The following is a 23,382-nucleotide window of genomic DNA, read 5'->3' on the forward strand; positions in this document are numbered from 1 at the left end:
CAGTTCCCTTGGGTAGGAGCTAGTCTATTGTCTAGAGCAATTCCATTTAAATAGAGGGCTATTTCTCAGTTAAATCCCTGTATTACTTTGTCTTGGAACTTCTTTCCAATATGGAGTCAGCATCAGTGGTGTAGTAATACATGCAGAAGTGGGTAAACTAACCTCAATATTGCCCAGATAAGAAGTGGATTTACCTGCCTTTACCCTCAGCTACACTATGGGGCAATATCACAACAGGGAAGTCAACTAGCCCCACATTCAAAATGGAGTTTTTAGCCTGTACAGATACAATCAGAGTCCCCAATATCAAACAGAATTCATACGTTTCTACAGATTCTCAAATCAAACCCTGCTACTTGTATAATTGGTTGTGCAAATTAGTGCAGCAGAAGTCCTAACAAAAGTCCTAACAAAATGAAAATGATACTCCTGAGTGTCACAGTTCCTTCTGAAAATCCAACTCTTTGTAAGACATCTTGGGATTTTTGCCATTCTCTTGATCATGGCCAGAAATAAAGCCCTGGTGTCTATGGTGAGAGTTACAACCTTTCTATTCCCATGAAAAATATCAAGGTCTCCATTTCTGACTGCTTCTGAGTGGCCTTCTCCAGATATGCATAGTTGCCATATCACTGAAAGGAAAAAAAAATGTCAAGACCAAATTTTATCAAATTGGAAAAAATATATTTAAATTGAGTTTAGTATCTGATGTTGGGTGGGGAAAAAAAAGTTGTCTTTAAATCAACACAGCAAGATAATGTGAATTTCAGATAAAAGATATAGATTGATCTGACAGATGTGAGCAGCGACTGAAGAGAGCTTTGGTCATAATGATCCGGTTCCATTGTTTCACTAGAAATATGCAAAACAAGACAAAGAGGTGGTGGAAGGAAATGGTACATTCTCAAGATTATATGATTTTTCAAAAAGATAAGTGCTTATATTTAGGAGAGCCAATATATGTTAATTATTAATATTAGGGATAAGCCTGAATCAACCTCCCTCCCCTCCCCCACTGACTATTTTATAGAGGTTCAAATCTCTTTTGAGCACATCTCTGCTTGTGACACAGGTATGTGATTGTTTTGTTCTTTAATTTTATTTTTTTGTCACCCATCTCAATGAATAACCTCCTTATGTGATGCTACCTTTATACATCTACTAGGTACATTATTCTGACAGACTGTGCTGATGTGTTGTGTCATCAAGGGCAAGAAAGCAGTCTCTAGGAAAGGGAAGTGTCTTTAATCCTGAGCAACCCAGTAACTTTCCTTCCTAGAATGTTCTTGGGGCTAAAGATTGAACCTTCAGGGTAGGCTTCCTTTTATCTTTTCCTCCTATTTCAGCTGTGGTTCCTTTTGCATGGCAAAAAGGGTTAATTCCTTGCCTCTGCTTTGGTTTTGTGTTCACAGCAGTTCAGGGAAGTATATCATTTCGGAAAGAACTGATAGTAGGAATTAGGGAGACTGGTCATGATGCTGAATTACTTATTTGGATGAATCAAAAGGCAGGCTGGATTATTTTGGTATCTCAAAAATAACTTGGTAGTGACAGGTGATGCTCTAACAGGTCCCTAGGAGATTATCTTTTTAGGAGAAGCAGGAGCATATCAATATTATCAGAGACACCGTTCAAGGGTCTTTTGTTAAGGCTGAGCTGAATTTTGCAATAAAATTTATGATTAGAATAGTCAGGTTTGTTAGGCAGACAGAGTGTTCTTTAGCAAACAAGTATGATCTGTGAGCATCAACTGGCTGTCAGCCATTTTGTTTTAATTTCCAGGAAAGCAGCTGAGAAGAAAACTCAGCCTTTCCAGGGCAATGTATTGAAGGATGGCTGGAGGTAAGCCTGAGTCAACCCCCCTGATCTGAACATCCCCAAGCAGGATGGACCTGCTAAAAGCCTACATTTCATATATAGGGTGGCAGAGAATACACCTCGAGTGCCTCCTCTAGACTGGGCATGGTCCTGCAATTTCCTCCCCCATTTCCACTACCCCCATTGTTGCCAACCTCACTAGGCAGGTCTTCAGTGGCTCAGCACTCCAGCCAAGTCATACAGTCAATATTAATGAACCCCTTCCAGTATATACAAGTCCAAAATAAACAAAACAAATGTCTTCCAATCCCAGCCTCAAGCTGGACTCAGTCCCTCCTTCTTGAGGATGCCTTCTCTCTTCAGCTCCTCCTGGGCTCCTTTAAATCCAGCCCTTTGCTCAGGCTTCTAAAGGAAACTTCTAAAGCCCCTTCTTGGGGCTTAGGCCACTGTGCTGCTGACCAGTGGGGGAACCCCGGTCCATCCACTACTCCAGGTCACAACCCATGGATCCTCTAAACCAGTGGCTCTCAGCCTTTCCAGATTACTCTACCCCTTTCTGATTAGTTTTACATACCCCCCAAGTTTCACCTCACTTAAAAATACTTGACTACAAAAATCAGACAAATACAAAGATGTTACAGCACATTCTTACTGAAAAATTGCTTACTTTCTCATTTTTACCATATAATTATAAAATAAATCAAGTGGAATATAAATATTGTACTTACATTTCAATGTATAGAGCAGTATAAACAAATCATTCTCTGTATGAAAATTTAGTTTGTACTGACTTTGAGAGTGCTTTTTATGTAGCCCTGTTGTAAAACTAAGAAAATATCTAGATGAGTTGATGTACCCCCTGAAGACCTCTGCATATCCCCAGGGTTCATGTCCCCCTGGTTGAGAAGCAATGCTCTAACCAACAACCACATACTGCTACCTCCATTTTGCTGCTGCAATTCCCTGGGCCTTTTCCCACATAACCCCTTTCCTTTCACCCATTACCTTAATGTTACACTTCTCCGGTCCAGCAAATGCAGCCTATCAAGCTCCTTTAATCAGAACACCCTTCCTTACTCCTCTGATCCTAGACAACAACTGAGCTGTTTAGGCCCATCAGCTTCTTTTATCTGACCCGGCTGGGTTCTAATTCGCTGCTTCTATGCAGCCTCTCTGGGCAGGCCTGAAGGACCCACCTTCACTGCTTCTTTCCTGGGGTGTGGTGTGGTGGGACCATAGGGCCTCCAGCAGGAGTCATCAAAGGGCCAGCTACACCCTATTGTAGTATTTATGTGTAAAGAAGGGAAGGGTACAGTTTTATAAGCCCCTCCACTCTAGTTCAGGGAAAAGTAGTCTCAGGCTTGTTTTATATATTAATATTGGGGGGGAATATTAAGTTCAAGTCATCCTCTAAACCTTTGTCCTTCAATGGCTGTGGAAAAGGACAGAACTTGGGGTCCTCTACATACTGCTTCTCATTATTATCTCTGGTAAAGAGTTAAGGGTTTGGATTATCCACATGGTTGTCAGGGTGTTGGGATGTCCTCCAAGATGCCTTTCCACTCAGCTTTTCAAGATCTCAGTTCAAATCCAGACTTTGTCATTCAGGTATTTTTATTTGGCAGACAGCAACAATACACTGAGTTGATCAGACTCAAATTCAGGGGGTAGATGCAGGATATATCACATATCCAACATGACACAGAAACCCTCTCCCTTTATATACATTTACACATCTCATTGCATTTGCTACTCATTGCATTACTCATTTTGGGATTGGCTTGGTTACTTTGTAGAACTCAATCCCTGTACAGCATGCTCTGTCCACGCACTTTCCATGTTTGACCTACTCTTTACTTCAGCTGTATGTACTCAACTTATTTTGTCCATTGTTATCTTGTTCTTGGGTGTTCCCTCCTCTTATCTTAGGTAGTTCAGACATTCAGTCTCTTATGTCACGGACCCATTTGCCTATCTTAGACAGCACCAACATTCTGTTTCCAGTCTGCTGAACTATTTACCTCCCCATGCCAGTCTTCTAAGAAATGAGGTCTCCCCCATGTTTAATTGCATATGTCAAGCCAGGCCTACATTCTACTGCCTTTCCTTTCCTTTTTTATAATATTCATATTTGTTTTATTTGCATTCTATTTTTGGGATTTTGTGCTTGTGGATTGATTTTAAATTACCATCAGCTAAACTGAGCTACCTTTATAAAGAAATACTCATGTCATGATGCATATGTGCTTTGGCAATCCATTTATAAGACTATAGTAGTTGTAACTATTTGAACTACTATTAATATTAGGTTTACAGCATGACCTTTTTCATTACAGCCTACAAGGGTTTTTCCACTGCCTGTACAGTATTGTTCACAATTTCCTGTTGCTCAGCTACTAATTGGGCAATGGACAGCAACAATTCTATTTTCCTTTGTACTAAATTAGTGGTGTTAATGAATAAGGGAGGTATGGGTGCAAAGAAATTAGTCACCAGTGACTCCCTTTCAGTGTTGTCTGTCATGTCCTTTGTTATATTCTTGCCATAGGACATAGTCTGAATCAGAGACATGAGCTTCAGGCAAAGTCCATCCAGCCTCCCCTGGCATGGTGGTGTCCCCACTGAAAAGGTGTGGTTTGCCAGAGCACATACTCTGTCCCCAAGCCATACCACCTGCTTTACTCTCTCTGTAATGACTAGTCAGGCCCAATCTCCCTCGCTTGTGGTCAGGTTTATTTGTGCCGAGCACTCTCAGAACCATCTCATCGACTCATAGACTTTAAGGTCGGAAGGGACCATTATGATCATCTAGTCTGACCTCCTGCACAATGCAGGCCACAGAATCTCACCCACTCACCCCTGTATCAAACCTGTGTCTGAGCCATTGAAGTCCTCAAATCATGATTTAAAGACCTCAAGGTGCAGAGAATCCTCCAGCAAGTGACCCGTGCCCCTCTCTGCAGAGGAAGGCAAAAAACCTCCAGGGCCTCTGCCAATCTGTCCTGGAGGAAAATTCCTTCCTGGCCCCAAATATGGCAATCAGTCAATCCGAGCATGTGGGCAAGACTGACCAGCCAGCACCCAGGAAAATTCTCTGTAGTAACTCAGATCCCACCCAATCTAACATCCCATCACAGACCACTGGGCATACTTACCTGCTGATAATCCGTGGGGAGGGGGCGGGGCAGCTGCCTCCGCTCGGCGTGGAGCTCAGCCCCGCCCCCTCACCTCTGAGCGGGACGGAGCTCAGGCCCCACCGCCGAAGACCCCGGGCCCCCGGAATCCTCTGGGCGGCCCTGCTGATAATCAAAGATCAGTTGCCAAATTAATTGCCAAAATTAGGCTATCCCATCATACCATCCCCTCCATAAACTTATCAAGCTTAGTCTTGAAGCCAGATATGTCTTTTGCCCCAACTACTCCCCTTGGAAGGCTGTTCCAGAACTTCACTCCTCTAATGGTTAGAAACCTTCATCTAATTTCAAGTCTAAACTTCCTAGTGTCCAGTTTATATCCATTTGTTCTTGTGTCCACATTGGTACTAAGCTTAAATAATTCCTCTCCCTCCCTAATATTTATCCCTCTGATATATTTATAAAGAGCAATCATATCCCCCCTCAACTTTATTTTGGTTAGGCTAAACAAGCCAAGCTCTTTGAGTCTCCTTTCATAAGACAGGTTTTCCATTCCTCGGATCATCCTAGTAGCCCGTCTTTGAACCTGTTCCAATTTGAATTCATCCTTCTTAAACATAGGAGACCAGAACTGCACACAGTATTCCAGATGAGGTCTCACCAGTGCCTTGTATAATGGTGCTAGCACCTCCTTATCTTTGCTGGAAATACCTTGCCTGATGCATCCTAAAACTGCATTAGCTTTTTTAACGGCCATATCACATTGGCGGCTCATAGTCATCCTGTGATCAACCAATACTCCGAGGTCCTTCTCCTCCTCTGTTACTTCCAGCTGATGTGTCCCCAATTTATAACTAAAATTCTTGTTATTAATCCCTAAATGCATGACCTTGCACTTTTCACTATTAAATTTCATCCTATTACTATTATTCCAGTTTACAAGGTCATCCAGATCTTCCTGTATGACATTCAGGTCCTTCTCTGTGTTAGAAATGCCTCTCAGCTTTGTGTCATCCGCAGACTTTATTAGCACATTCCCACTTTTTGTGCCAAGGTCAGTAATAGAAAGATTAAATAAGATTGGTCCCATCTGTGCTTGATTTGTTTACAGCAGGCTGTGTTTATTTCATTTCTTTATTGTGTTTCTATTTTTGCACTGGGATAATGCTGTTTATAGATCCCATTCTTTATTGTGCTCATGCTGTTAATATATACTATTTTTTTAAAATTAAGGACAAGCAATCATAATTGGCACAGGCCTATGCAAGGCTGCCTAAGCATTTGCTACTTTGGGGCAACTTTGTGGTATATGGAAAACTCTTAAAATTGTGACCTATCACTTCAAATTCCCAGGGAATTTCCTGCTCCTGCGTGCAGTCGGGAGGCTCTGTAGGGAAGTGTGCACTCAGAGTTAGTCTGCAGCCAGCCAGCCAGTCTAGAGTAGGCTGGAGTGATAGTGCTCTCTGGTTATAGGAGTAGCCTGCCTTCTCTCTCTCTCTGGGTTCTTCTGTGTTGTTACTATTTATTCTCATAGTGTAAAGCACCATAAAGTCACATCACAATGAACGATAAACACAACACACGGGAGTCATTGGCCAGGAATCTTCCTCCCCCTTTTGGGGTGTTCAGACAGCCTTGAGAAGCATGTCATCCCACATTCCATCTAGTCAGCCACGTCACTGAACCACACTCATGGTGAGTGCCCCTAACCATAGCACCTGGCACTAGTATCTGCCAAACTCATTTCAACAATCTTCCTCTGCTCATCTGACACACATGTCCACAAACTCAAGTTTTCTTCCTCTGATCATTTTGATGATATCGAGTATTACTCTGATTATGCTGTAAATTGGGGGTGAATACCTCTTTGTTAATCATATGTAAGGTATAGCTAAAGCACTGCAATTGCCTGTACTGTTGTAATTAAAAGGCAGAAAGCCAGAATAAGTGATTATTCTGAATTTGAAGAAATAAAGTAATGTTACATTGCAACCTCCCAGGAAGAGTATTTTATTTTTTTATCTAACTTCTCTGTTGTATGCTGTGAAGCATCAGACTGGACTCTATTTCTTTTTTGTTATTTCTAAAACAAACTCTATAAAAGTCTTTGTTACTTTTGCATGTACTCCACTGTTTGTTGGAGGATAAAAATACATCTGATTTCATGGAAGTTCTCTGTCCCTGGGGACTGTAATTCTTGTCAGAATTACTTTGAAACCCTGGTTACTTGGCAAACATGGTTGGTGCAGTGTCACAACCTATAGAAAAAATGTTAAACTTCAAGTCCAAAGCCAAATCCCCTTTCCTGGTGCAGTTTGAATTGAAATCCAAATAAGCAACCTCTGATAGAGATGCTAACAATAAACATAGCTGCAGTAAGCTCTTCATCAGAGATTCAGACTCAAGCAAACAGGCTCCCATAGGGCTGCAGGAAATCACTGGCTTACCCCGCTCACGCATTACACTCTCATTCAATTTGCTTATACCTTGCTGTTACTTTGCCCTGCACTTGCTGTCTTCCTGACGCTGTGTCTAGCCTTAGATCCCTCTTCAATCCTGTGCTGAATGCTTTTGTTCTTCTTGAAAAGAAGATTTGGGGACTTGGAAGAACCTGCTCAGACTAAATTCAGTGTTTCTTAATATATTCTCCAAGTTCCCACATCTAGTTTCAGGCAACCTCAGCTACACCCCATGTCAAGCTAGTACAGGCATTGTTGAATGCAAGAATAGTGACTTTAATTTACCTCTCCTCTCCTGATTCCCTTTACAGCACCTGTACACCAGCAGAAGGGGAAAATGGTTAAAAGACAGTGTAACTGGGACATGGGACAAAAGGGGGAGTGAGGTATTTCTCCCTCTTTATTAACTATTGTATGAAGCAACCTAGATTACCTACATATTCCTTTGATTCATGCAGCAGGAATGCTGTAAAATTTGGAACTAAGTTCAGATGTGATTCATACTCAGCTCCACCCCTAGCAATGGGCATATTAAGATCCAGGATTTTTTTTTGATCCTACTTCTCTGAGCTTGATCCAAAGCTTGCTGAAGTCAATGGAAAGACTCTCATTGTATTTACTGGGCTTTGGGGCAAATCATTATAATCAACATTCTCAAAATTAACACTCATATTTAAGAGAATTGACATCAGTGGGCTCTGGATCAGGCCTTTAATTATGGAGAACAATTTCAGAGAACATACTAGTTATTACCTTTGCCTGTATCATCCTCCTAATATCAACATCACACAAATGACTTTGTAAAGTGCTTTGCAAGCTCACAAGGCTGAAAGCTGATCTACAAAACAAAATTATGTTCCAAATGTCCTGCCAGAACATCGTTCAGATAAAATATATGCATGAGGACATAAGTATTTCATGTATTTCTTTATAAAGGTAGCTCAGTTTAGCTGATGGTAATTTAAAATCAGTCCACAAGATTCTACACACTTACTTGCCATTTTTACTACCCCAACTGAGGCTGCAAACATACATAGACAAAAATATTGTAGTAGATAAAACCTGCAGATACAGGGAAGGAATATTTCAAAAAATATATTTATCTGTCTATAACTTAGTATCGTTTGATTTCTCCCCTCCCCTTCATGCTCAAAAGGGACAAAAATGATGCTAAAACTCTAGCCAGTGCTTAACTTATCTGACTAGGGTAAAACCAGTTTACTGTTTCAAGGCTGAAGGAATAAGAAATCAATTTAATAATTTTTCATATTACAAATCTTTGCAACTAAATGTTTTTATTTTCAGAGTGTGATCAGCTATCCTAATTAATGGACATTTGAGGGGAACATTAATCTTGTCTTTTACGTAACTTGCTCTTGCAGATCGTAATGACAAGGAAATACTCCTGTCAGAGAGCCAAGTAACTAGTGAGCCTGCAATTCCATTGTAATGCATTTGATTTGATTCACTTGTTTGAGGAGGGTACATCTGGCATATGGAGGCAATACGTTTTATTGAAGTATGGATAGATATGAAACAGATTCAAAGCTTTTCTTGCATCATTGTTCTCATGTGTGCTTTGGAATCTTTTTTTTTACCCTGTACATTATTTTTGGTATTTATATAGAATTAAATTAGCAGCTATAAACCCACTTCATCCTAACGGTTATAGTGACTAAATACAAATAATGAAATAAAATGAGATTCAGATTTAATCTTTCTCTCTCTGTTGAATTTTAATCAGCACTGGCATGTATCACTGGCATATTAGAGAATTCACTGGTATATTAGAAAAATTCATGGCTGTGTTTCTGCATATAAGCACATTATCTGATATTCCTTGCATACTGACATGGGAATCCTCAGACCTAAAATTAAACCTTCCTAGAAGGCAACCCCAAGTCCTACCTCTGTTCAGAGTTATCCATAGTCTGTATGTATAGCTGACATTTCAAAGCAAAATACTGATTACTACTACTCAATCAGTAGGACAATGTTCTAACAATTCATTTTTATTAGATTAACTGGATTTGTGATAAAATTTGGTCAGAATTACACTGATTTAAAATACATTTGCACTAGTTTTTTTTTTTCCGTCTGTAATCCTTAATATTTCATTCCAACCCATTTTTCCACTCTCAGAATTTGGGCCTGCATTAAATCTGGTGATGCATTTGATGCAAAAAGCATTTGAGCTTTTTGAAATGTGATTGTAGCAGGTAAATGTGATACATCTAGAGAACAATATGTTTCACATTTCAGAAAAAATACCACTGTTTCCTTTTTCATATGGTACTTTAATAGATCTTCTGAGAAGGACAATGCACTGTATCGCAAAGGCTATAATGCTATTTCAGTTTGACATCTGTTCTTAGGTAATGTTATCCATCATTAGCAATGCCATTAGTGACCACTTTCAGTCCATTGTTCTCAGTTTTGAAGCTGGCCATATAGATCTCATTTTAAACAGTTAGCTCCACACGTATACCCTTTTAGGCCAGTGTACTTAGAGAGAGAGAGAGAGAGAGAGAGAGAGAGAAAAGCTTTACTACCAATCATATTTCAATCATCCATTTTCATGTAGAAAGTACAGCATGTGGGATCCCAAATGTGAGAAAATGACAAGCTCCTTTGACTACTCATTGTTATAATATTCAGCATCCTCTAATTAAGTTGTGGAAGCAAAGGCATTAGACCTGCAAAGCATGAAATCAAAGGGAACTATTGCAAAATGCATGCTGTTTTAAGTAAACTCAGGGTACTTTCAGCAAAAGCGTAATGTGGTTTAACTGATGCTGAAGTGTGTACTGCACTATTTAAAATAGTCACAAAAGTGTGTGGGCTTAAAACAACATGAGTTACGCACAAAAAAGGGAAGGAAATGAAAAAGTAAGACAAACTTTACCATTGTTTTTACATATAATTATTCTGATGTTTCTTAATAATCTAAGAATGATGCTACGTAGTTCTATTGCGCTTCGCATAAACAAAAATGGTCTTCTTTTCAAAGGCACTAAAGTACCCTCATTGTCATTGGCTTCACTGGGAATTATGGATGCTCAGCAACTCTGTACATCAGGCCACTTTCATTTTTTTGCCTACATATAGATTTAGATGCCTGCCTTAAAACACCTGAGAAGGGATTTTGAAAGCCACTTAGTGTTGCCTTAATTTTGCTCCTACTGAGCTCAATGAGATTTTTACTATTTATGTCAATAAGAGCAGTTAGGCCAACACATAGTTCTATTGAAGATTAAACTCTTAATTTGAACATTTTGGACTAAGTTAATTGACTAAAGTCCAGATCCTCAAAGGAATGTAAGTGCCTAACTCCCATGGATTTTGATGAGCGTTAGTTATCTAAATGCCTTTGCTTATCTGGGGCTAATATCTCATCTGTGGAAGATCCAGGAATAAACCTTAACACTCCTGACCAAGTCCTGTGTTTTAGGTACATCATCATCTTTTGTGTCCTTGACATGACTATATGTTGCCAAATTCTGCCCTCATTTAAACTGATGCAATGCCATTGAAGTCAACTGGCCAAATTCATCATTGGTATAATTCTACCAACTTTGGTGAACTTGCATAAGAAGTGAATTTAGGCTAATGATCTCAGTGGGCTAATTCCAGTGGAAGGGAAGGCAAAATTTGGCTCATCAGCTGCGATCATTTGAGAAACAAAGAGTTTCTGCTATTGCTCTGGATTTCATTGCTTTTATGAACAAAGTTGGTCCCTTTGTTTATTTTGGTATAAATGTTTCATGTTAGTGAAAAAAGGATTTTTTAAAATCTCTTTCTGGAAGTGTACAAGTTGTTCAGCCAAATTTTAGAGAGGATGAATCAGACAGATGATGTGAAATCTATAAGAATAAATGAGATATCAGCTGGAAAACATTAAGCTAACAGAATTTTTGATACTGCGGAGCCAAATCAAACACTTTGTATATTTTTATTTTGACAGAGAGAACTTGCCAGAGTTACAAAGGCTAATGAAAATAACAGAGATGATAGCAGATAAGCCTACTTATTTCCCATAGACATCTGGAAAATTTCTGAGTTGTTACTAGGTAAAAACAGCTGCATTAGGGCTGGAATTAAGGTTTGTATCTAACCTAAAATGGTAATGCCAACACTAAATATTACAATCTGATGACATTTGGTGTCAGCTGAGTGTAATGTTCAGATAGTCTAGATTGAAAGGAATTCTATGAGAGTTTTGACATTGATTTCAGTGGGACCCAGCTTTTACACTGAGACTATACAATGAAAATTACTATAATGTTATAAAACCTTTGATAAATTTCCCTGGGTCTGCAGGGATGGGTATTTATCCATGGTAGGTGGTAGTGGGCTTCTCATTCTGTTTCATTCATTCTTGAGATCTATTATGATGTATTCTACTCATGTTTATGAAGAGCAGTACTCTCTCCATTTATGGTTTGATTAAAATGACAGGGTCTGATCCAGAATTCACTGAAGTTAAATGGAAATCTCTCTGTTGTGTTCAATTGGCTTTAGATTAGGCTCACTAAACACAATTAGAAAAAGTTTGAAACTGCAGTATGCAATTCATCTAGTAAAATTCAGATACCAACAAAGTGTCTACAGATATCCAGATACATTTGGTACCAGAAGAGTGTGGGGGTACAGTATTCACTATCTGTTGCTATGTGCAAAACCGCATATTGGGACTGATTCTCTTCCACCGCTGTTTGACACCACTGAATCTCCTTTGACTTCAGTGGGATGGCACCTGGTTTAAAGCAGTGTAAGTAAGAGAAGGAACAAGCTTCAGGTTTCCTCATCATTAGTACTATCACTGCCATAATATAAGGAAAAACACCCACAGTAAAGTGGTGGGTATAAGAAGCTATTAATGAGAAGTAAAATAATAATCCTCCTACTTTCTCTGTGCTGTTTTTCATTTTCCACCTTCTGTCTTTTACTTGATTAAATCCTATCAGCTTATTAACATGACTAGTCACAGACATGGACAAAGCAAATTTTGCAAACAGGAAATACAGGAAAAGCAGCGAGGAAATTTATTCTCTGTTGCAATCTGTTGCTGCTGGAGTCAGATGGAAGCACACTAGGGCACTTTGGGCCATTGTTTATGCGTGTTGTATGGGGTAAGTGTTCATATAGGTCACATATGTCAACACCTTCCAGTGTTGCTCTCTCTCTTTTTCTGGTCCAGCTGGAAGAAAAAAAGAGTGGCTATTTCAAGAGAGTATGAGGTTTCTAGATTAGTTGTACAGTCTCAAAGTAGACTGAATTAGATAATGCTATGGATATGTTTGCATACTAATTTCTGGCTGGTTACCCAAGTTGTTCCTCTGAACTAGGGCTGATTGAATACTGCAAAATAGTGTTTGCAAACATTCGTTTGCATTTTGAACAGCTGTTCAGTTCATTCATGTTTTGCCGCTGCTTTTTATTTACTATTCATGCACATCTGGACTATCATCATTCTGTTTGCATGAATGTTTGGGGAATTGCTGTAGTATATCCAAATACCTATATGCACTTGATAAAGAGAGAGATGCATTCATACACAAACAAAATAATTCCTTATTTGTCATTTGTTTTTCTCTAGTTTAGATAAATAAAACATTTCAATCAGGAATCAGAAATAGCATGTGATTCAGATAAAGCACGCGCGCGCACACACACACACACATTCAAATTAAATGGTTCGTGAGTGACTCATAGGCTAAAATGCATTTGCATAAACTGTTCATCAAGAAATAATTGCAAATCATTAGCAATTAGGATTATATTTTTACAAATGTATTCTCCAACAGAAAAAATGGGGCTAAATTATTTGAATAATTATTCACACATAATAATTCTAATATTTCTACTCTGAAACTTTGGGAGGGCTGCCCACCACTAACTAGACATGTGAACTTACTTTGGGTTTCTTTGAAGTACTGGATATATTCCCCAGGATTTATTTCATTTCATTTCAAACTTCTTGCCTGGGTTTACGTCCTGACTGGTGCCAGATGACAAACTCCTCCGCATATGGGTAGGTACTTTGAGAATCTGTTGTCTCTTACTACTTCCTTCTTTTTTCTATTAGAATCATCATTTTCCATCCCTAGTTTAAGCAGCTGTCACATTTTCTGTCCTGCTTTGTAAACAGTAAGCATGAATGTGGGCGATTTTATCATAATGTTCAGGTTCTCCCACCTAACACCTGCAATTTCCCTAGTACTTTTTACATTTTCTTTTGACACCAGCTTTTGTACTTTCTCGAGGTTGTAGGAAGAAGTGGAACAAAAAATAGATCTTTGGTGTATGACTTTTAATTTGAAATTATGCTTGATCTGTGGGGAAAACTCCTGCTATATTTAGTGTAAACTTGTCCAGGTTTCAAGGAAAGAGGTGGTAGGACTCCAGGCCTTTTTGCTTCCATCTTGCTGCTTCAACTAACTGAGTCAGGTAGCAATACCTCATAGTGTTGCCGTTTTAGATGATTTTATCAAGAGTCTCACAATAATTGGTATCGTTCTTTAATGATTGGCTGCTAGAATCCTGTGATTACAGGGGAATTTCAGAGTTCATTTAAGTTTCATGATTGCAAAGAAAACCTGGAGAATGTGAACCTGAAAGGCTAAAATATATATATATATATATATAAGTAACCAAACATTTCTTATTTTAAAGATAATGATTTTTAAGTTAATCTCCTGAATTTGGGGGACTGAAGGAGTCGTGACCCATGATTTCTGAGTGCTTTGCAGTTAGCAATACTACCATTTCATAGAATAATTAAAGACTTACAACCGCAGGCCTAGTTTGGGTGGGAGGGGGTAGGGTTCACTGCCCCCCATTCTGCAAGCCTTGGACAGGCATAGAATTCCCCCCACACACGTAGCACCGTTGGTTTGACTGGAGCTGCTCCCCTTCCCACAAAATATAGAAGTCAAATTATGCCTGTGCCTAAAACAGGATCTTGATCTGTGGAATAACAGAGTGAATTTGACAGGATCTCCATATGAAGATCAGAATAGGACCTTAGGTTGAACCATCACACTTATTGTCTCAAACTTTGAAATTGGATTTGGGAATCCAGGGAGGCTAAACCAAAAATGGTGTTTGTGCCATCTGCCAATTCCTGATATAAGGTATTCTCTGATAAGCCTGATTCTCTAGCAGAAATAGGTCCAGGAGGCATTTACAACTCTAGAACTTCCTCAGAGTATCTGCACACGCAGACCACCAAGGCTTACAAATGGCAGTAAGTCCATAAGAAATTAGGGCTACTGTTTTTCTCTTTTGTGTTAAGTATTACTGAGGTTAAAAGTTTAATATGGTTATTGCTAGAATCATTCTAATATAATCCTCAGCTGAGAGTTTTGTCATGTTGTCCAGAAAGACATGCCATGAAAGAACTTGCATATACAATTAGACACACAAATCTTGCTTGCATTGTTGTATTCAGTTTTTTAAAAAAAAATCAGGTCCTGAAATTACTATTGGGAGGTCCATATTTTCATAAGAAGCCTTCGCTCATAATTCTAGTTGTGAGCCTGGAATATATGAAGGCCTTGAATTACCAAAGGTATGAAATGTATAACTGGTGGGCTTATTTTGTATTGGAATAATTATATAGCACTAGAGCTATAGCGGTAGAGGCAGAGAGATTATTCTTGGAGTTCAGATTCACTCTGGAGCTCAGTTATGTGAAATATCATTTGAAATAATTACTCTATTACGCTGAAAAATATATACTTGCTAAGCTTTAGATAATAATAGTAATGATAAAAATATTTAAAAAACGTTAAGTATGTGCATATTTTAATACACTAATCTTCTAAGAGCCTGGTAAATTATAGGTTTTTTACTCTGTAAAATTCAAAGACTTTAGTTCTTTTTAAACATTCATTTGCCATTTTCTCTGATCTGAAATTGTTAATACGTGTTAGCTTATATATTTATTATATCTGGTTACTGTATTATAATAGCTAAGACACATTAACAAATATATTTACAGAAGTTGTAAAGATATTGTAGAAAAAAATCGGAGTTCAAGCATTCAGTTTAGATTGGATCTGAAAAGCTAATATTCTGAGACTTGTTTTCAGTAGAATAAAAAGGGCCAAGAGTTATCTTGGATAAAAAGTGATTGGTGGTGTGATAAAACTTCAAGTGGTTGCCACAATAGTGACAGTGCAAGCTAAAAACAGCCTTATTTTAAAAAATCTAACAGGACGCTATTAAAACCTATTAATTATATTTTTTTAATATTTATTTTTCATTTCATTTGCAGCATTTGGGTTGAAATTAGTTGTAGGTGTGTGGTGGATGCTAGAAAATATCTTACTGATTTGTTTTATCCCACCTGTCTCAAAAATAGACTATATATATTAATTGCCTAAAATGACATTTCTTACACTTTCCTTATCTTTAAATATAGTTCTTTCAAAACTCTTCAATATATTTCAAAAGGCTCTAACAAGATGTTATCTTGTTATCCAATTAGTCCTGTTTTGTTATTGAGAAATATGAAATAGGCCAAAGATACAGAAATAACTAATACTTTTATTTTCATCTAATGAGTGTTGGCTTTTTTGTAATTAAAATGCTTCTTGTTATTTTAACTACGATAGCGTGCAAGATAAAGTTAAATTTAATGTTGACATTACTTTGCTGTCTATTCAAAGCTAATGAAATTGCTAATCAAATCCATTTCTAAACATGCTTCATTAATATTTATAATGATAGTGAGTTTAGAAAGCAAATATTGTCTTTAGAAGTAGGTCTACCTACAATGCACAACCATAAGACAAAGAAGAATAAAGGAATTTGTAATCCAGGATGTCATTTAAAAAAATTTGGTGCACATTTTACATGCTTAATGTATTGTGTAGCCTGAAATGCAAGTTGATAAATTCAGCAACTGTGCCCTGTGGGAAAAAAAGAAATACTAAGATAGTAAGCGGTCAAATGGAGAAGACTCACAAAATGATGAGAACTGTGGAGTTGTCTCACACTAGACAAAGAAAACAGTTTGAGAAGCCTCAATCTGAGCATAGTAAATTTTCCATTTCTATTCAGGAGCAAGATGCTTAAGGCTCAATCCTTCTGCTATAGAAGTCAATGGCAAAATCTTTCTACAGCATTAGGACACCATTCTTCATTAAGGCACTATACCCCAGGGCTCTTACTCAGGTTGTATGCATTCTCTACTCAGGCAAACTCCCATTAAAGCCATTAGAGCAAAATGTCTGCAGATGCAAGCAGGTCCTGTTTAATTTCATTTCTGATGTAGTGGAAGAAACATTCTGTAATACTATCCATGTGCCATAATTTGCTCACTTATAGCTTGCTATTCCATTAGCTTCAGCGTGATTTCACAAGAATAAGTGAGGGGAGAATTTGGCTTCATGCTTTTATATACATGTTTTCATGCCTTTCCATTTAACCTCAGAATCTTTTAATGTTATTCAGTTTAAAGGCAAAAGCGTGTGTGTGAGAGTGGGGGAGTCCTCTAACTGGAAATTTCTCTTAAGAACATTTGTGTTTTAGATGATTAGTTTTTGGCCCTGCAACGCTATGCTGTGACCCCACAAACATAGACTCATAGAAACTAGAGATGGAAAAGACCTATCATGTGTCATATATTCATATGCCCCCTAATGCAGGATTATTCCTTGTAATTCATTTGCTCTGACTTTATCCAGACTATTTTTAAAAACAAAAATAGTTGTTTCAGTATCTTCCATTACTTGATTTGCAAGATTCTTTCACAGTCTAATAGCTTCCACTGTCAGAAAGTTCTTTCTGATATCCACTCTAAATTATCTGTCTTAATTTTATCCCATTCATCATCATCATCATGGCAAATCCCAAAGAGGTGTAGCCTCCCTGCAAATCAAGCGCTGCCTGGATCATACTCTCTATCTGGGTTCTTAAGATGGTCTGTTCATTTTATGACCATCACTGGTTATCATATCACAACACTGAATCTTCAGGAGATCACATGGTTGCTGACCATATAGCAGCACTCCTTGGTAAGTACAGTTTGTAATTTGTTGGTTTTCTATCCTAATAATAATAATTCATCTCATTACTTCTCCCTTTATCATACTGTACCCTAAACAATTCCTCTTTCTTGTTGATATTGAGAGTATATTTTTCAAAGAAAGTACTTGTAGATGGTTATGATGCCCACTTTTGCTGCAATGTCGCTACATTACACTATACATATTTGGATTACTTCATCTATCATTATAAATCAACTCCTCTAGCTCCACAAATAATTTTTGTTGCTTGTCTTTGAATCTTCTCCACTTTATGATGATTAAAGCTGGTCAAAAAAATTCTGATAAAACAGTGTTCTATCAAAAATGTCTTTCATCAATATTGAAGGGGTTTGGAGGAAAGTGGTGATTTTGATGAATTTTTTGATTGGGGGGAAAAATCAAAACATCTTGTTTCCATTGGAAAAAACTTCAAAATGTTTTGTTTCAGCTTTCTCATATTTTGAAAATCTCAAAATGTTTCATACTGATAAGGTAAAATATTTCATATCAACTTTATACTTCCAAATGAATTTAGTTTTGACTTGTCTATTAAAACAATTTTAATAATGTATATTATACATAATACATGAATTACGTATATTATATATTATAAAAGACAAAAGAAAGCATTTCAGAATTATCAAAATTAAATGTTTATAGTTTCAAATTTTTGTTGCATAGGAAATTTTGGCTTTTCATTCTGATTTTGAAATAAAATGAAATTTTAGAATTCCCCATGGACCAATATTCTACTCATTATCTTTCTGTTTTGAGGTTTTGTGACAGGTTATTTTTTGTTTTGTTTTACACATATACAGAGTTGGTCAGTTTCTTTGCTAATTAATTCCACTGATTTAAAAGGAGTTATACCTGATAAGAATATGGACTGATATACTCGCATATCAGGCCATTATCTACACATCCCCTTTGTCTGAACTTGTAAGGGAACTTGTAAGGGAAATTGTTAGTGTGCCTGGTGAAGGAATGTTACAATAATACATCCATTATGGTTCAATAATTAAATCTTTATCACTTGGGGCAATGAGAATATGTTTAAATTGTAGACTCATCACCAATGGAGTATCGCTGTTTATGTCCAGATAGGAAGTAGGCACCATTGTAAAGAAACCAAGGGTTAAGGCTGTGTCATAGGGATGAAGCCTAAACAGACACAGGTTTGAAGTGACTGCAAAAGAAGGACAGGTGTCCAAGACTGACTGGATGATTTCAATATTGAGGTGTGTAGCGAGGGCATCTCACATTTGTGCTGTGAGACATCTCCGCATATTGTTCACCCTCAACCTGCATTGGCCTCTTCTGCTGCAATATTGCTGTGCAATATCACATATACTTTTATCATCTCCTATTACTTTCAGGCTTTATTTTAGCAAGAACCTCAGAATTTGGCCCACTGGATTTATTAGATATGACCAAGAAGAAAAAGTGTGAGTGCAGTTCAAATGCCCCACAGAATTTCATTCTCAGTAAGTTTGGTGATCGTTTAGAATTTTTCATTGTTCCTATTTCTCTCTTACCTGAATGTTACCTGTTTGAATATCAGCTATATCCACATTTTGAATATATCCAAAGTGTATGTCCTAAGTGGATACACTAATAAAGCTACATCTGGGGGTGGAGGGGGGGAGACTCTGAAATTTGTAAATTCCTATTCCAATCTGAAATTGCCAAATTCCTTCTTAATCGGAGTTTGTTATCCAAACTGATCTCAGCTCTAGCATTTCCTGACCCCTCACTGATTAAGGACTGTACCACTTTTGATTAATAAAACTAGAGTTTGGCAAGGACCAGGTGACTAATTTGTTCTTCAGCCTCATTGGTTTAAAAACAGAAGGAAACTAATGATGCACTTGGTAGACACTTCTCAGTTTGCACATGTTCACCCAAGGCATGGACATCTTTTATGACAGATCCTACTGAGAAATGGCCTAGATAGTGCCATCTTTCCTCGTAACAAGTACTGGAAATAATAATTAACCATCTTGATTTATGAATTTTGTCCTTGCTTTCCCTTGAATATGTTGTCAGCTGCTATTTACTTTATGTATTAATTAGATTTTATGTTATTTATTTGTTTATTACTGTGTTTTTAAGACAGACCCGTTCTCAACAGGAAATGCGACGTGATAGGGCACATAACAATTCCTTTAGTAGGTCCTTTTTCAGGGCTGACTGAAACTGATGAACATTTTTCCACACAATTTTGCTCCAACGTTTTCACTTTGGCTCTCACTCTTCCATGTTTGTGAAATGTAAAGGCCCTAAAATTTTCCACAAATTGGCTTGTGGAATCCACTATTTTTTTAGTTTCACAAATGTGAAATTTCTTTGGCAATTGTAGCCGGTAGAGACATAATAGGGAGGGATAAAGCAAAATACTGAGAGTTCTATTGTTGTGAAGTGTTTGTTGAAGTAAAAGCAGCAACTATGAACACAATCCTGCATTTCGAACTCAGGAAAACACTTCAAGATGCTAGGGAACCCTCACTGGAACCAGCTCTTCTACCCCTCTTAGAAATGGGCAAACAATTGTCAACAAGCAATATAACTAGTGAATCCTGCCCTGATCCAGTTCAGGAATTGTCCATTATAAGACTGCAGTCTTCATGGATTTGTTCAGTATATGAGATGTTATTTTTGGTGAAGGTATTTCAGACTATGAGTGGCTCATGAACTGTTTGCTGATAGTATTCCTTTGAATACATGATGTCAGATCTGTATGACTGGTCACCTAAGCAACGAGGCATTGTTTCTATTCCTTGAAGGAATAGAATAATCTTTATAAACTACTCATTTCTGAAGGGATTTTTTTCCATCCAAAAAAATAAACTTTGGTGATTAAAGTAATTATAGCAATGGGACCCAATTCACCTTTCATAATCACTGTTATGAACCAGACTTCACTCCCATGAGTGTTCATAAAAATGCATAAAAGGGGGTGTGAGTATGTTAAAAATCCCTAAAATGTTCACAATTTTTTGTACTAGTTTCCTAGCTTGAGCCTTCCCTAAATTGTTTGCAGCTTCCCTCATTTCTATGAGATCTCCCTTAGGAATAAACAACACATGACTTTAATGGATATTGGAAAGATGAACAAAACAAGACATCTCTATCATAAACATATTTTTGGTGAATGTTTAAAAGGAAAAGTACTTTTCAGTATAAAATGTTAACTGCAACTAAACTCAGGTGCATAATTTGTTTTGACATGCTTTAATAACCTGAATATAGTCAAGTACTAGAAGATACTTTGTATGCAAAACATCACACGTAGTGTACACTGAGGATCTGACTCTACGCAAGTGTTACAGCTCAATTATTTCAATAGAAAACCGACTAAGATATTAACAATGTTATTTAGTAAACTTAATTCAAGAGCCAGAATTTATTTTTATTGATTTCCTGTCTTCTTTTTTGGAATTAGTGAAAGTAAAACTTTCAATCTATTTACTCTCAAGTGTCTTTGTTTAATCACTACGAAATTTCACAATAAGTGAAATTGATAATACCAACTGAAATACTTAGGGAAGCCTGGTATACTTGTAGGTGGACATAATGAAGGAGACTCATAGAATTAGGTCTATATATTCATAGTAAAAGTACTATGGATGAAATCTTGGCCACATTCAATTTAATGGCAAAACTCCCATTGAGTAGGTCCAGGATTCCACCTCTTGTTTGCTTATGTTTGTGTCACAAGTCATCTTTTTGTTCACTGTTCCTTATATTGGCAATAAAAATGTATAGTGTAACTAAAAATCTTTAGTTTTAACAAAACCAACAAACAGACCCTACTTTCATTAACAAAAATATTTTACATTTCCCACATGAAGGGACAAACAAAATTCTCTTTGGAGAACCGAGCAAGTTTAGAAAGATCAATGATGTTGACACATAGGAAAGGGGTCTCAGCTAAATACATGGCACCTCAGTTTATAATGTAAAAAGGACAAAACATCTTACTCCTAACTCTAGCTTTATGGCTATTTAAAAAAAATAGTGATAGACAGACATCAAACCTATTTTTGTTTTAAAGATTAGGATTTGGATAATTAATGTTTATCAGATTACAAAGATGAATTAAAGATAATTAAAGTTTATCAGATTACACATTAATAGTCACAGTTTAACTTCAGGTAATGAGAACTCTCAAATGTATTTAGCCAATAATGACAGATGGGAAGGTGGTGGTTAGGGGCTTCCCTTAGTTTCACAATCATAATAAAAATGTTTACACAGTATTTATACACACACATTTCATTGGACATTGGCAACAAGCCAATGAACAGTTGAGCAAAAGGCCACGTGAAGCTTTCTTCTCCCGCCCCTCCCCGCTCACACTTATACATAGAAGCAGAACTATACTTCATATAATTTTTATTTTACTGGGCAAATTTAGAAAGATCAATGATGTTGACACATGGGAAAGAGGCAGACTGACAAAACCCTTGCAACTGAGTGATTTTAAATTGAAACAGGATTTTTATGCTGGACTGAATTCTGCTAACAAGCACTTATGGACTCTGGCTCTGACAGCTGTGTAACCCACCATGCCAATACACTTCTGTCTTGTGATGACTGTGCCTAAAAGAGATATGAACATTCTGTGTTCTTATCTTTGCCTATGCCCTGCTCAGTGAGGGGTGATATACAGACAGATCTATTAGTTTCACAGCCTATTTCTTTTGCCTTTTCTCTATGTGAAAAAGACATTGTACACCCTGTGGTCGACCAGTTGGGGTTAAGCCCCATTGACACATTGTTACCGAACTGTGGGTAAAGGTGTGCTTAATCATTGTGTGATAAGGAATTGCCTTCACACAGAGTGCCTGCAGGCAGCTCTTACCTTTTAGATATAGTTCAACATCTTTGTTTTCAGGGCACTTGCTGGAATAAACCTGCCTTGTTAGAAAGTAGAATTAATGCAGAAAAAAAATAGATACAGCATGGGCTTTCTTGTGACACAAGCCACGGCTCTCCACTGGGAGCAGTCAGAGCTGCTTTGCTCCAGGGCAACCAACCACGATTGTTGCCATTTTCCCCAACTACCTGTAACCCAAAGAAGTGATGTTTCCTTCTACCCCGAAAAATCAAGAGATAAAACCCAGATAGGTTTAAAGAAGCGAAACACAAAGCACTTACTATGTGATTCACCTTAAAAACATATTTAGTTCGCAAATACAAAAGGGCACACATGGTCCAAACTAAAGACCTGCATTTTTGTTAGTAAAACTTAACAAACGAGTTCCTAGGCTGCTAACCAGTTAGGACGACACACTTTTATATCTACTTTTTTAGATACTACAATTATGTCAACTTCTTGCTGTTTTTACACCTCGCCTCTTAGAGAATTCCAACCAAGCTGATCCAAATGTGCTAAACCCTCATTTAGCAGATGCTAAGCTACCTGGACAGGAGTGGAAGTCTTATAAAAATGGCAGATTTTTGTATTCAACCATTCTGTCTGTTATGACTTTTTTTGTCCACTATTTCGTTCTGTTTTAACTTTTCTGGAGCAACACTGATTGACACAGCTGAGAATCAGACTACTGGTCTTCAATAAACTCACTATTAAAAATAACTTATTTCTGAATAAACTTAAAATTCAAATTTATGGCTATGACTGTATTTTTCTGTGGTTTCTCCATTATTTTAGTGCTACACCATGGAATCCTTTCTTTGTGATTGATAATTACACTGCACCTATGGGTAATCAATCTGGAAAGCACTGACATGTAGTACCACTGAACTTAATCAGATTACTCATATGCGTAAGTATTTACAGAAGCCTTAAATACAACAAATGAAACAGAATAATACAGTGAAATATTAAGGAAGCAGAAGAGCAATGTGTGTTAGCTAAGATGTTTCCATAGTATGGAGGAAAATGATACAAATTTACTAGGGCTGTCAAGC

At 37.5% G+C, this 23,382-nt stretch overlaps 1 long non-coding RNA gene across 1 annotated transcript in view; it reads right to left on the reverse strand.

Annotated features, from left to right (window-relative positions):
* LOC123378854 overlaps window positions 1–2,906 on the reverse strand; it is a 122,283-nt gene extending 119,377 nt beyond the window's left edge. Inside the window, exon 1 of the long non-coding RNA XR_006582765.1 lies at window positions 2,824–2,906. This is a non-coding gene — a long non-coding RNA (uncharacterized LOC123378854). The remainder of the gene's footprint in view (window positions 1–2,823) is intronic.
* Between the last annotated feature and the right edge of the window lie 20,476 nt (window positions 2,907–23,382).

Source organism: Mauremys mutica, chromosome 10 (genome assembly GCF_020497125.1).
Source record: "Mauremys mutica isolate MM-2020 ecotype Southern chromosome 10, ASM2049712v1, whole genome shotgun sequence".
Classification (NCBI taxonomy): domain Eukaryota; kingdom Metazoa; phylum Chordata; order Testudines; family Geoemydidae; genus Mauremys; species Mauremys mutica.